Raw genomic sequence first — 14,542 nt, forward strand, 5'->3', positions numbered from 1 at the left:
GACATTCGCGCTGGTAATCGCGTGGTTGTTAGTTGAATGAGTCACGCGTAATGAAACAGAGACGTGCTTGTTGTTTGTCACTTAGCAACGCGTGTGACGCGAAGATCGGAGAACGCCATGCACGTTGTGTGTGACGTGACCAAGTACAATCACGTAGGACGCGCAGGGACAATGACGTTCAAAACAGGCACGCTCTATGGAACTACACGAAAGTATCGCGTTCCAGGCAGGCACGCTCCAACAGCTCGAGCAGGTTTTTGAAAGATGCCGAGCAACGGAGGTAGGAAATTCTTCGTTAAATAAACAAATATCTGTGAAAATCACAAAAATATACCTTCCGCTGGGTCCTTGTGCTGCCAATCAAGTACACCACGCTCACTCACGAAGAGCTCATAGTTGAACGGAAAACGATAGTTTTCTCCTCTCTCCAAAAAAAAAACGGAAGTCCATTTAAAATATAATTTTCACATTCAAGGCGCTGGGTTCAATGTCACCTGCTGGGCTCCTCGTCGTCGCCAGTATTGTAATGATGGATACTCAGATAGTTGGTTAAAACGGGTTTATTAGCCCAACAGGGAGGCAAGTCGTCCTCATCTCAGAACAGCAAAAATCCAACTGCAATGTTATGAATTCCATAGTGACATGGCTGCATTCTCTCTTGAGAATGCGTATACTTAAAGACATAGTTACAACAAAAAACTTACCTGCTTCTTCGCTCCTGCTGACCCTGCCGGCCACCACTTTGCTCCTCTTGTCCGGCTAGAAGTGCATGGGCCCTCAAAGCACAGACTCCCTACCCAATCCAGACGATGCTCTCATGCTATGAGAGCAGCACCAGGATTGGTCTGATTGGCCTTGTATGCCACTCAGATGGTTCCTGGGAGCCTCTGGCTTTTCTCCAACACAGCTTTGCAACACAGCTAGGTTGGAGAAATGTAAGTGCGAATGTCTGGTTGGCTGGCATAAGACGGCCGGCCAAACGGACATGCACACTAATAAGTGCACACTGCTACTCCTTCCTGCCATGCCCAGGCCAGACCCAACCTACATTAATTGCTTGGACTCCAACTCCATCTCAGCTCAGACAGCAATACATAAAATAATAGAGAGGGGTTGGCCTAACGGCTAAGGCGCTCGACCTCGGACCTGGGGAACTTGGTTCGAGTCTCGGTAACGACGCCAAAAACCCCCTGTGATTCTGGGCAAATCACTTAATCTCCCCGTGCCTAAAAAATGAAAGTGTGTCCTCATGTAACGTAACTGGTGCTATGTAAAGCGCTCTGATAACTGATTCGGTTCGGTTCTAGTTCGCGCTATATAAAACTCTGCAAAAAAAAAAAAAACAACAATGTGTTATTATCATTTTATTTATCATCTGATGGCTCTGGGAAATGGGGCGACGGTCCTATGACATTACAGAGGAGCAGCAATTGCCCTTTTCATTGTATGAACACATCAGTGACACCTGTGACAAGCCAGCAATCTGGATCAAATCCTTTTAATAACTTTACTCATAACAGATTGTTTCCTATTGTCCTTTTGGTGATGCTGTTCTAATGGTGTCTATTTCTACTATCCATTAGGATCTCGGACACCATGAAAAGGAATCCTAAAGTACCCAACATTATAACTTTGCTTTTGTGTAGAGCAATAATATTAGAACCATTTTAACACCTTCAATGCTAAGGCTTTTCCCGCTGGGTGCTGGTACTAGAGATTTCCCATTGTTCATGACAAGGTCAGCTCGTCATAAGCACAGGTCCAGTGTACTGCATGACGAGCTAGCCTTGTCATTAGCATGGAAGTGGTTAAAGTGTTCAGTGTAAACTGGCTACATGTTTTGTAAAGATGACCTCTTGGGAGTGTCATCTTTAAAATGCCTATTATTTAGCTACTTTACATTGTGTTATGCAAATAATAATATTAACAATAATAATACACTACCAATATTAATAAAAAAAATAACGTATTATTATTATTATTGTTATTATTATTATTATCATTATTATTGTTATTATAATCATCATCATTGGCATTATTATTATTAATTTGGGTCTGTCAGCATTTGAACTTGTGATCTGAAGCTGAGTGTTGGACTTGGCCCCCTCCTGTTTTCTAAACCCGTTTTATTGATTTTAGGACTCAGCACCCTTTACCACTGCTAACACACGCTAAAGTTTTGGGGTTCTCTCCTTTAAACATAGAAAATAGGCTCACACCCAATTGGAACATTAGATTGTCTTGCAAATCCCTAGTAAGGTGGTACTAGAGGTTTCTAGGGCCTGTAAATTAAATGGTACAAGTGGGCCTGCAGGAATCATTGTGCCACCCAATTAGGAAGACTTTTCAAACATGCATCAGGCTAGCCATTGCCAATTGTGTGTGCAGTTCATTTTAGTTTTACATGTCCTGGTAGTGAAAACTCATAAATTTGTTTTCCACTACTGCAACGCCTACTTCTCCCAAATCATAAGATTGGACTCCAATAGTACAATTAATAAGTGATAAAATTTGTGTTGGAGTAGGTCGGAATGTCATGTTGGGTGACTGAGGAATTGTAATTTAAAATTCTCCTTAATGGGAAAGCCAGATTTACAGTCACAATTCTCAAAACTCCACTTTTAGAAAGTCGCCATTTCCTTGTTCTAACCATTTGGTTCCTTCCACCTGTCCCTGGGTTGCATGACTAGATGTAGGTGGCAGTTGGCCTTTGTGTATTCATCACAGACAGCTTCACGAGAGAGGGTCTAAGTGTTGGCATGATGTACCATTCTGGCTATATTGGGGGGAGGAGGGGGGCAGAGATGTCACATTCCACATTTTCACTTCAGAAACACTGGCCAACATCACAGAAAAAATACTTCACACTAGCTTATTGTGCCTCCCAGAGCAGAATGGAACAGTGCAGGGAGGCATGGACTTTCAGAAACCCTTTTAAGGGGGAACTCCAGAAGCTTCCCCCACCTCAAACAAAGTGAGCACCAGGCATAAAGAGGGATCCTCAGACCCAATCTTCAGTACACTCCCGGACCTGTGAATACTACAGAAGAAGTATGGTCTGCTGCTTGCTGCTTGAGGGCTGCCCTGCTTGCTGAGAAAGAAGTCTGGACTTGGACCCTTCATCCCAGGCTGAAGTGACTTCAAGGGTCAACTGACTGAATGTTCTGAGCCATAGGGGTATAAGCTCCAGAGGCCTCCCTGCATATGCCCTGCTGACCTGCTGCCTGGACCAGCAATGGAACTGCCTGAAGCCTGCTGGCCTCTGCTAGATTGAGTTCCTGATCCCCAAGAGGAGCTCCTAAGGTCCTAAACCCTTGGTGTGACATTAATTGGGCTCCTCATTGAAGAAAGGAAGAACTCTTGAAATGTTGGCCTATTTGCGACCATTAATGAACCTGTTTTCACCAAGATCTTGCTGCCCATGCAGACTGCCGACATGAAGCTCCAGTGAACCCTACTCTTCGGGCCACTGAGACTGCCAAACACGAGCGGCAATGCAAGATCACGCAACAGCATCAATGGTCCGCAATGGCTGCCAATGCAAATCTTCAGCATTGACCGTTCGTGACACCCACAGGATCTTCGCGCTACAGCAATGACCCGACTGTCTACGAAGCCCTGCACAAAGTGGACTCTTCACACAAAACTTTAGAAAGTAACTCTCTAAGTGGGACTAGCCTGGTCCCTGTATCCTGCCCATGCTCCATTGTGGTCAGCCTGACTTTATGACTTCCGCCCAGTCTCTCATGACCGTGAGTGGTGCTTTGTGTTTTTAGACAATAAACTTACCTTAAATCTTTAAAATTGCATATCTCAGGTTGTACTGATTGGATTTTTTGGGGTATCAAGTAATGTATTAAATTTTACTAGAGTTTTCCCAATTTCTTTGGGATTTCTCTTGTGGTGTGCTTTCACTTAATTACTGTTTAAGTGCTGCACATTGCGTCTAAGTTAAACCTGACGGCATTGTGCCAAGCTACCAGAGGGTTAATTTAGTGACTGTTTGTGGTTTACCCTGACAAGAATTGTGGCAATTTCTTAAGAAGAGCTCACAACCTCCTCAACCAACAACCCAATTTCTCACACTGAGTTATAATTTCCAGCTGTCTTTGAGTCTTTCGTCAGTCTCCTCATGTGCTTCCTTTCTTCAGTACTGGGTGTCTGAGATCCCCAATGAGGAACAATTAAAATCCCAGTTGTGTTGCAGTCTAAATATTTCAAATATGAATGATGCATTTAAGAAGAAGAGCAATTAAATGCCCTTCCTTCTACCATTGTAGAAGCTTATCGTCTTTTTGCAATAGTGAGCTTTATGGACATGCCCTTCTCTCTGTGGTGTTTTTGGATCATGTCATTAAGCTGTATTATAAGATGAGCTAATTATAGAGCTTTTACAACTTTATGGAATTTTCTGCATTACATGTAACCTACAAGAGATGTTTACTGTCCTTAATCCATTTCCAAGCTCCTGAACATTTCACAGCTCTCACAATCTTTTTGTCAGTGTCCTAGGCTGCAGATTTTAATTTGGGAAAAATATACCCCTTCCCTTCCAATCAACAGAACCAGATGTTTTTTTTTAAAAAGCCTTTTTTTCTAAACTCAACCTTGCTCTCAACTAGATTGCTAGAACTATTTGTCTCTCTTTTTCTGAAAGATTAGCCCCTGTTTATTATCCCTTACTAGTGACTCACAGGGGTGGGCTGACATGTGTAAAACCTTTCTTTAAGTTGCAATGTAATTTTATCTAAATAACTTAATTGATGGGGCGTGGTTTGGACAGCCAACATGACGGACGCACATTAATCGAGCTCTGCACGTCTGGAACCAACATCCTGATTAATCCTGCCGAATCATCCTACCCAGTGTTATACGCTGGGTGTGGGGGGACCGTGACCCACCGTGCGACGCTGCCGGTGGCCCGTTGTCCGGACCGCTTACGGTGGACCTTGATAAGCACCCGGGGGCGTCCCGGCATCTGGGAGGGGTCGGACCTGCCGTCTCCATCCTACTCCCGGGCCTGCGGAGAAGTGAGGCGAGTGGCTGTGGGGTCGGATCTGGCCCTGGAGGTGAGGAACCTTATTTGGCACTCGGCCCCTGACTGTGGAATGCAGGCGGGGCGCCCTTCTCGGATCCTCCTGCGGACTTATGGCATGGAAGCGGGTATCGGGCCTAGTCGGCTTCTGGTCGGGCTAGGCGTGTGATTTACGAGCGCAGCCCACACGTGCATGGGCTCCCCATTAACACCTGCCTCCTGCTGTGCCATATGAAGAGCGGGTAGCCCCGTATGCCGACATCGCAGGACACTCTCCCGGTTACTTCTGTGAGGGGCCCTCCGCTGAGGGGCAGCTGCTGAGTCGGATCCTGAAGCTGGGGGCAATGGCTGACAGACCAGATTGGTTGTGGTGGTGTGCAATATATGCCTGAGGTGGTTTCCCCTGGGCCCGCGCCACATGCTGTGTGAGTAGGCTGTGTGGCTCATTACGTGATTGGTGCCAATCGGGCCCTGGTGGGTTGAGGTCCCACATGTGAGGGTGTGACAGGTGGTGATCGTCCCTCTACCCACACCTTCAAAGCCATCTCCAGCAAGCAGTCGGTGCACCAGTCACAGGCCACCTCGGTGGATCCTGCAGACTGCAACTGTGTGTCATACAGATGAGGGAAGACACTTGCACCCACAGGACTGAAGACGCGTCGCGGGTGTCACGTGGTGGTGGGGGGCTGCTGTGGGCTGGTGGTCTGGCGAGTCTTCCCCCAGGGATGCAGAAGCGGCCGAGCTAGGCTTGGTGTGGCTTTAAACTCCAGGGCGGTCAGTTTCCTTGAGGACCAGCCCGTGGTGCCTCTCCCCTGTGGATTCCCAGGATGGTGGATTTACAGTGCGCAGTAGTGCGAGGTGCCCACCACCGGAGTGTCCAGGGGGCCTCCTCCAAGTGAATATAGTGACCCACATTCCTGATTTAAATATGGGGAAGGACAAGCCTGGCAGTACTTGACGCGAAAACCAGCGATGTGAGATCGGAGGTTTCATTTCTCTGCCAAGACCTGAGGAAAGCTGTGGATCACATCACAGAAGCGGAAACATGGGTCTCGTCCGTGAAGGATACCGTGAATACTTGGCAACAGCAGTCAGTAAACTAATGGTGGTTTCTCAGGAACTGGTACCTCCAATTTGTGGGCTTCCCGGAGGGCTGCGAAGGTACTTTCATGAATCGTTTCCTCCCCCGATGGCTCAGAGATCTCCTACCAGATGATATGCTATAATCCTGCTTCATTGTTGAGAGAGCCCACAGGGCACTTATGTAGAAACCTCCTCCCGGGGAAAACCCAAGGCCAGTTGTTGCTAAATTGCTTTATTATGCAGACAGAGATGCTGTGTTGCAATATGCTAGGTTACATAAGGACACACGCATCTTTGACTCTCGATCAATCCTGATATCTCAAGATTACACCTGCTTGGTGCAGCAGCAACGTCAATCATTTATGGCAGATAAGAGGCGGCTGAGAGAGCTTAATATCCAATATACACTCCTGTATTCCACCAGGCTCCGTATGGTATAACTCTAAATCGCTCTTCTTCAATACGCCTGAAGCTGTGTTTGCTTGGTCTGATGAACGTACCCACCTGAAACCTAGCTCTCCACCACCTCTGGGGCCAGATTCCAGATGGACAAAATCAAACAAGACATAGGTCGGGCTCACCTCTGGGGTCAGATTCCAGATGGACAAAATCAAACAAGACATAGGTCGGGCTCCGACCGACGCTCCTCTAGCCCAGAACGGGCTTCCTGAACTGATCTGCCACTGGGAAACTAGAGTTTTGGTCCCCACCACTGGTCTGATATCTATTCCTAGTTCCTTGGCGGAAGCCAACAGAGCGGTTAGAGCTTTTCTATTCACCAGGCTCAGCATATTACCAAGTCTGCTGCCAGAACTTGCTTTTAAAAACGTGATTACTACGTGTTATCCAAATTGTTTGCTTTTTAACTGTAGTGCACCTTGCACAATTGACTAAAAATTATATTCTGCACCGCCTGCTTTTTAATAGCGCATCTTCTTGCACAATTGACTAATAATTGTATTCTGCACTTACCTGATACCCTATCCCTGTTCCGCCGCGGGAAGTCCCGTTTGAAGCGGAGGGAAACCGGGTAATTCACAGCCTTCCAGTCCACCAAGCCGCCATCTTAAGACTGGTGGGGACTGGTGGGGACGCGCTCTAGCAGTTGCGACTTCCGGGCTAAGAGCCTATTTAGCCCTATGCTCGGCCTGACGCCCGCAGCGGACGCGCGCAGCCGGCGAGCCAAAGGCAAGTCCGTCTGCGCCTGTCCGCGCTGGACCCGCGCTGAGCGCCCAAACCCCTGACCATTTCCCCAACATAAGCTACTCAAAAAAGGAATTGGCTAATCTAAGGCCAACAAGATGCTCACATAAGACCATGCTACATGACAACGGTCTGCTAAATACTCGCGAGTGTTCTTCCTGTGGGTTCATGTTACAAGGATTGCCAATGTCTCCCTTCCCAAACTGCTAGAGGCACAACAAATAGGCCATGGGCCTTTTAGAATGTAAACGCAAGTTAATCCTATGAATTTACTGCATGAGCAGACAGCATTTATTTCCAATACTTTACATATACATGAAAAAACACGCATGTAACATATGAGTACGTTTTTCGCTTTCCAGTAAAATTCATACATGGGTTTCTATATTTAACTGAAAATGTTCAATAGTCACATAATTGGATTACATATTATAACCACTTGAGAAATACACATAAAAGAATATGATGATTAAACAAATAAAGTTGATATCCAGAATCCGAATGCATTTCGGGTTCAGATTGAACCCTTCGTCAGGGGATATGTAAATTGAAGATGATGAAAAAGCAATCTTGAAATAACAGCGTCCTGTAGTGAAGTCTCTATGATATCTACAAAACAGCAACACAAAAATCTGTATCCAACTCTCACATGAATTACATATTACACAGAAAAAGGCTGGGGAGTGCCACTGAGAAAAAACCTCATATGGATAGAGATATGCACCGTGCAAAAAATATATCTATTCCTATGTCAAGGAAACGTGCAGGTTACTACAAATATGGCGAAAGTCCAGAAAGAGTGAAGTAGATACCATGCAATCAGAGGAAAGATGGGGTAAAAGGGTTCAATTTCCGTGTTAAAAGACTCGTGCCTAATGAGGGAAAATTAGCGTGCTGACAATGAAAGCAGGTCAAAACACTGAAATACGCTTACTGAAAAGGAAGCGCGCGTAAAGCTTGGGTTAGAAGATATCTCCTGACACTGTCAGAGGAACTGACAGTGTGGGTCCAAAAATCTCTGAAAAACAATTGGAGGGGGATGTGTAAGCAAAGAGTATAGAACTACGTGAACACACTACGGTGGGAACTAACGGGTAAGCTTACCGCCAACAGTGGAGTGTGAGAAATGGCTCCGTGAGCCCGAAAGGAGAGACCTGAAAATACATTTCCAGGAGCACCATCCTACACGAATACCTTCATGTCTTACTTCCGGGATCAATTCATAACATCTAACCCATTGTGGCAAACACATGCAGCACTGTTCATTCGGTACATCAATGACATTCTAGTCATCTGGACAGGTACCAGAGAGTTATTGGAAGAAAGCATAATTGAATTGAATACGTTGAATCCCAGGATCAAATTCACTCATGATATCAACAAAGAGAGAATTCATTTCCTGGACATTGAGATAAGAAGAACAGCCATGGGCCTAGAAACATCCGTGTACAGGAAACCCACAGATGTCAACAATGCTCTTTTGTTTACCAGCGCTCACCCATATAGTTTGAAAAAACATCTTCCTATATCGCAGATGATGCGCACAAAGAGAATCACATCTGATGACAACCAGTACAAAGAATTGATTAAAAAACAAACTCAAGAGTACAAGGATCGTGATTATCCTGATGATATACTAGACGTAGCTGTTCAAACAATATCTCATAAAGCTCCTGATGAACTTCTGATACCAAAAGCTAAGATTCCTATGAAACGAGAAGTATTTGTTATAAACAATTCGATTCAGACATCTCAGATTAAATCCATCATTAGAAACCGATGGGAATTAATTGACAATGAACCAGACTTTGTAGAAGTGTTTCACGGTGCACCACTGTTTGCACACACAAGGGCAAAAAACTTACGGGAATTTTTGAAACCTTCGAAGAGAATCAGTAGACAGAGGGAGAAGGTTATGATGAAATGTTACAACTGTGGCCAATGTGGTAATGTCATCACTGGTAATCAATTCATGCACCCCCATACAGGTCAAAGCATAAAACTTAGACATAATGCAGATTGCACCACTGAAGGAGTAGTGTATGCAATTAAATGCCCATGCGGGCTTGTCTATGTAGGTAGAACCAGTAGAAAGATCAAGACACGAATAGTGGAGCATAAAAGCCGCATTAGGAACCAGAACACTAACTCCTCATTAGCCAGACATTGGGTAGAAGCGAAACACACTATTCCCCAATTAAGATACACCGTTCTAGAACGCATTCAACAAATTTCAGGAATGGATTTCCACACTCTCCTAGCTAGGAGGGAAACACATTGGATAAAGACCTTAGGAACTGTTAGTCCAGGGGGTCTTAATGACCATTACGAATTACTATGTTTTCTATAAATGTAGAGCTTTCTACTTAGACTATACGGGAGTACACTGGGATCCCCTGCACACTGCTCTGTTTATTTGTTTATTTATTTATTTATATATTCTTTTCATCTCCTATTGACACCCAGGTCTTTTCCCTTCACACACCACCTTTAGCTCTGTTACACTTTTATAAGTTTGAGTACTTGGGTGAATCATCTTCTTTATTATGTATGTTTGGCAGCACACAGACACACATCTTTACTTCTTTGCATGATGTTCCATGCTTGTAGTTCCACCCCACAATGACCCTCGTATTTTTTTCAACCTTTCATGTACCCCATCGACCTTGAGGCACCTTCGATTAGACTCGGTTCGTTAGCCTGTCCCCACTAGCCTCTTTCGTTTCCTCGCTTTCTCAGTCCGTTTTTTTATTTTTGTCTCCATAAACTTCGGCGAGTTCCGCACCACGTGATCGGTTGGGCGGACTCGCGTCTAACATCGGAACTAGTGTGGCGGCATTTGTAGCTGTAGGTATGTTGACTGACTTTCCGTCCGATTTTTACAGTTCAAAAAAGCTGGTCGCCTTAATGCTTAGGATTGTACCATTTATTTTCAGGTCTCTCCTTTCGGGCTCACGGAGCCATTTCTCACACTCCACTGTTGGCGGTAAGCTTACCGTTAGTTCCCACCGTAGTGTGTTCACGTAGTTCTATACTCGTTGCTTACACATCCCCCTCCAATTGTTTTTCAGGGGTTTTTGGACCCACACTGTCAGTTCCTCTGACAGTGTCAGGAGATTTCTTGTAACCCGCGCTTTACGCGCGCTTCCTTTTCAGTAAGAGTATTTCAGTGTTTTGACATGCTTTCATTGTCAGAGCGCTTATTTTCCCTCATTAGGCACGAGTCTTTTAACACGGAAATTGAACCCTATTACCCCATCTTTCCTCTGATTGCATGGTATCTACTTCACTCTTTCTGGACTTTCGCCATATTTGTAGTAACCTACACGTTTCCTTGACATAGGAATAGATATATTTTTTGCATGGTGCATATCTCTTTCCATATGAGGTTTTTTCTCAGTGGCACTCCCCAGCCTTTTTCTGTGTAATATGTAATTCATGTGAGAGTTGGATACAGATTTTTGTGTTGCTGTTTTGTAGATCCCGTAGAGACTTCACTACAGGACGCTGTTATTTCAAGATTGCTTTTTCATCTTCTTCAATTTACATAACCCCTGACGAAGGGATCAATCTGAACCCGAAATGCATTGGGATTCTGGATATCAACTTTAATTGTTTAATCCTCATATTCTTTTATGTGTATTTCTCAAGTGGTTATAATATGTAATCTGATTATGTGACTATTGAACATTTTCAGTTAAATATAGAAACCCATGTATGAATTTTACTAGAAATTGAAAAACTTACTCATATGTTACATGCGTGTTTTTTCATGTATATGTAAAGTATTGGAAATAAATGCTGTCTGCTCATGCAGTAAATTCATAGGATTAACTTGCGTTTACATTCTAAAAGGCCCATGGCCTATTTGTTGTGCCTCTAGCAGTCCAGGGTTTTCCTTGGGCTCATATTTACACAGTTGATACCGATTAGGGAGCAGGGCACGCACCCTTAATACTAGAGAGCATGCTAAACTTCACAAAGGTGTAAAAATATTGAAATAAACTCATCCGAACACAGGTGTGCAGATCCACCCTCCACAATAATTCCCTTCCCAAACTGGCAGCATTGGACTAAAGGTGAAAGCAAGCCTAACTCACTAACTTCTGGCGCACGTATCCAAAGTGACAACAACATCAGAATTTTAAAGAGCATCCTCATAAATGTCAGATCAATGCCCAAACACAAGCATGAAATAGAAGCCTTAATCACTGACAACTCGGTTGATCTTGTTTTCCTCACGGAAACCTGGACCTCCGAAGCTTCTGGGCCCGACTGGAACATTGCAGTACCCATGGGCTATTCCATGGTACATTCTGACAGATCGGGCTCGACGGGCGGGGGAATTGCAATTATTCACCCCTCACATTTTAAAATTAGCTTCTTACCCCAAGCTGGATTGGAGGCAGAAACCATATCCTTCTCAGTAAAATACAGAAACCATATAATATTCTCAGGCCTTCTACTTTACAGACCTCCTGGACCCAGAGGTCCCTTTATGAATGCCCTACAAACATTTCTGGGATCCACTTTAGGGATCCACTTTCAAGCAACATATACTGTCCTTGGTGATTTCAACTTCCACTTAGAAGAGAATAACTCCTCCGAAACGACCATACTAATAGAGAACTTTCAAAGTTTTGGGATGGATCAACTAGTCTCCAAACCCACTCATATAGCAGGCCATACGCTTGATGCTGTCTTTACAAACAACAAGCATATAAAGATATAGGGCCCGATTCACAGAACTAACTTAAGACAAAATCCTAAACTTACTACCATTTTGGTATTCACAGAAGGCACTTACTCATTTTGGTATTCACAGAATGCACTTACTCATTTTGGTATTCACAGAAGTAAGGAGTCCTAACTTTAGGACTCTTAAATGCCTTCTGTGAATACCGAAAGTCTTAAAGTTAGGATTTTTCTCAATTTAGTAGTAGTAAAGTTAGGACTCCTAACTTTCGGACTCCTAAATGCCTTCTGTGAATACCAAAAGTCTTAAAATTAGGATTTTTCTCAACTTTACTACTACTAAACTGAGAAAAATCCTAAGTTAAATACTTTCGGTATTCACAGAAGGCATTTAGGAGTCCTAAAGTTAGGAGTCCTAACTTTACTACTACTAAATTGAGAAAATCCTAATTTTAAGACTTTCGGTATTCAGAGTAGGCATTTAGGAGTTCTAAAGTAAGGAGTCCTAAATTTACTACTGCTAAACTGAGAAAAAACCCAATTTTAAGACTTTCGGTATTCAAAGAAGGTATTTAGGAGTCCAAAAGTTAGGAGTCCTAACTTTACTACTGCTAAATTGAGAAAAATCCTAATTTTAAGACTTTCGGTATTCACAGAAGGCATTTAGGAGTCCTAAAGTTAGGAGTCCTAACTTTACTACTACTAAATTGAGAAAAATCCTAACTTTAAGACTTTCGGTATTCACAGAAGGCATTTAAGAGTCCTAAAGTTAGGACTCCTAACTTCTGTGAATACCGAAATGAGTAAGTGTATTCTGTGAATACCAAAATGAGTAAGTGCCTTCTGTGAATACCAAAATGGTAGTAAGTTTAGGATTTTGTCTTAAGTTAGTTCTGTGAATCGGGCCCATAAAGATAACATCAATAATGCCTGTCCCATGGTCCGACCATGCAGCCATTCACTTTAACCTTCATACTAATCTCTCTACCACCTGTCGGAGAGATTTCTCTCTCCCAGTAAAAACTCGCCCGTGGAAGAAGCTTCAAGCTGCCCAACTCTCCAGCGCTCTATCCAGGGAACCCCCCTCACTTGAAAGATGTGACAGTAATAATGGAGCTAGCCACTTCAACACATGGCTCATCCGAGCAGTGGATGAGCTGGCCCCAGAAGAAATTAAGAAGTCTAGAAAACGCTCAGCCACAGCACAATGGTATACCCCTGATGTTAGATTAATCAAACTTAAATGTCGGCGCTATGAAAGGTTATGGCGATCAGACTATAGTCTTCACACTAGGAAAGAATATACTGCAGTTCTACAAGAATACAAGGCAAAGATAGAACAAGCAAAGTCAGCCTACTACACTCAAAAAATTCTAGAGTCCTCAAATTCCTATAAGGAATTATTCAAAACGGTTGCACATTTAGCTAAGAGCCCCCGGGACACCATCTTTGTCCCTGACCAGAACTTTGTGGAAAATATTGCGCAATTCTTCCAACAGAAAGTCCAGGCGGTCTATGACGATCTTCATTCTTCACTCACCTGAAGGTCAAACTCAAACAGAACAGACCCGGCACCTGGCTCAACCAACCTTTCGCAATTTTCACCATTAGATGATACTCAGGTGACCAGTCTGCTTACTCAGACCAAATCGGGATCACCATTGGATCCATGCCCACCCTATATACTTCATCTAATCCCTGGAACAATCAGCCCTGTTCTGAAGCAGCTGCTCAACAGGGTCATAAGCTCCGACCTCTTCCCTGGTAGCTGGAAGAAAGAATGTATAAGGCCTATTCTCAAAAAAAGAGGCGTTGGATCCTATGGAACCCAAGCACTATCGGCCAATATCCTGCCTTCCCCTACCAGCTAAGATTCTGGTGAGAGACATGAATCAGGAGCTTACGAAATATATAGATCAGTACCAACTTTTAGACCCCACGCAACACGGATTCAGGGCCTGTCACTCTACCGAATCCGCTCTAATCATTGCAACAGAAGACATCCGTAGGACCATGGACAATGGGGGAAGAGCTGCCTTGATCCTATTGGATCTAACGGCGGCTTTCGACACCGTCAACCACGGGGTTCTATTGAACAGACTAAGTGCGCTGGGCATCACCGATACTGCCTTAGCTCTTCTAGAGTCTTTTTTGGACGCCCGTATACAGCAAATCCACTGGGGAGGTCTCCAGTCGGAAGTGTCCTATCTCCCATGTGGTGTGCCCCAGGGATCGGCCCTATCACCCACGTTGTTCAATCTGTACGTTACTCCTCTTGCGACACTAATAAAATCCCATGGCCTACATCTCGTGTCGTACGCCGACGACACACAATTGGTAGTGTCACTCTCCCAGACGGTGGAAGCCACAGCAACGGGCTTCAGGAACTGTCTTTCAGATGTTAAAAACTGGATGAACGATCACTTTTAAAACTTAACACCGAAAAGACGGAAGTGATTCAGTTCGGCCAAAAACCATCAATCTGGAGTCACCTATGGTGGCCTCCTGAGGCCGGCACCTGCCCTG

Source organism: Lissotriton helveticus, chromosome 6, assembly GCF_964261635.1.
Source record: "Lissotriton helveticus chromosome 6, aLisHel1.1, whole genome shotgun sequence".
In the NCBI taxonomy this organism is placed as follows: Eukaryota; Metazoa; Chordata; class Amphibia; order Caudata; family Salamandridae; genus Lissotriton; species Lissotriton helveticus.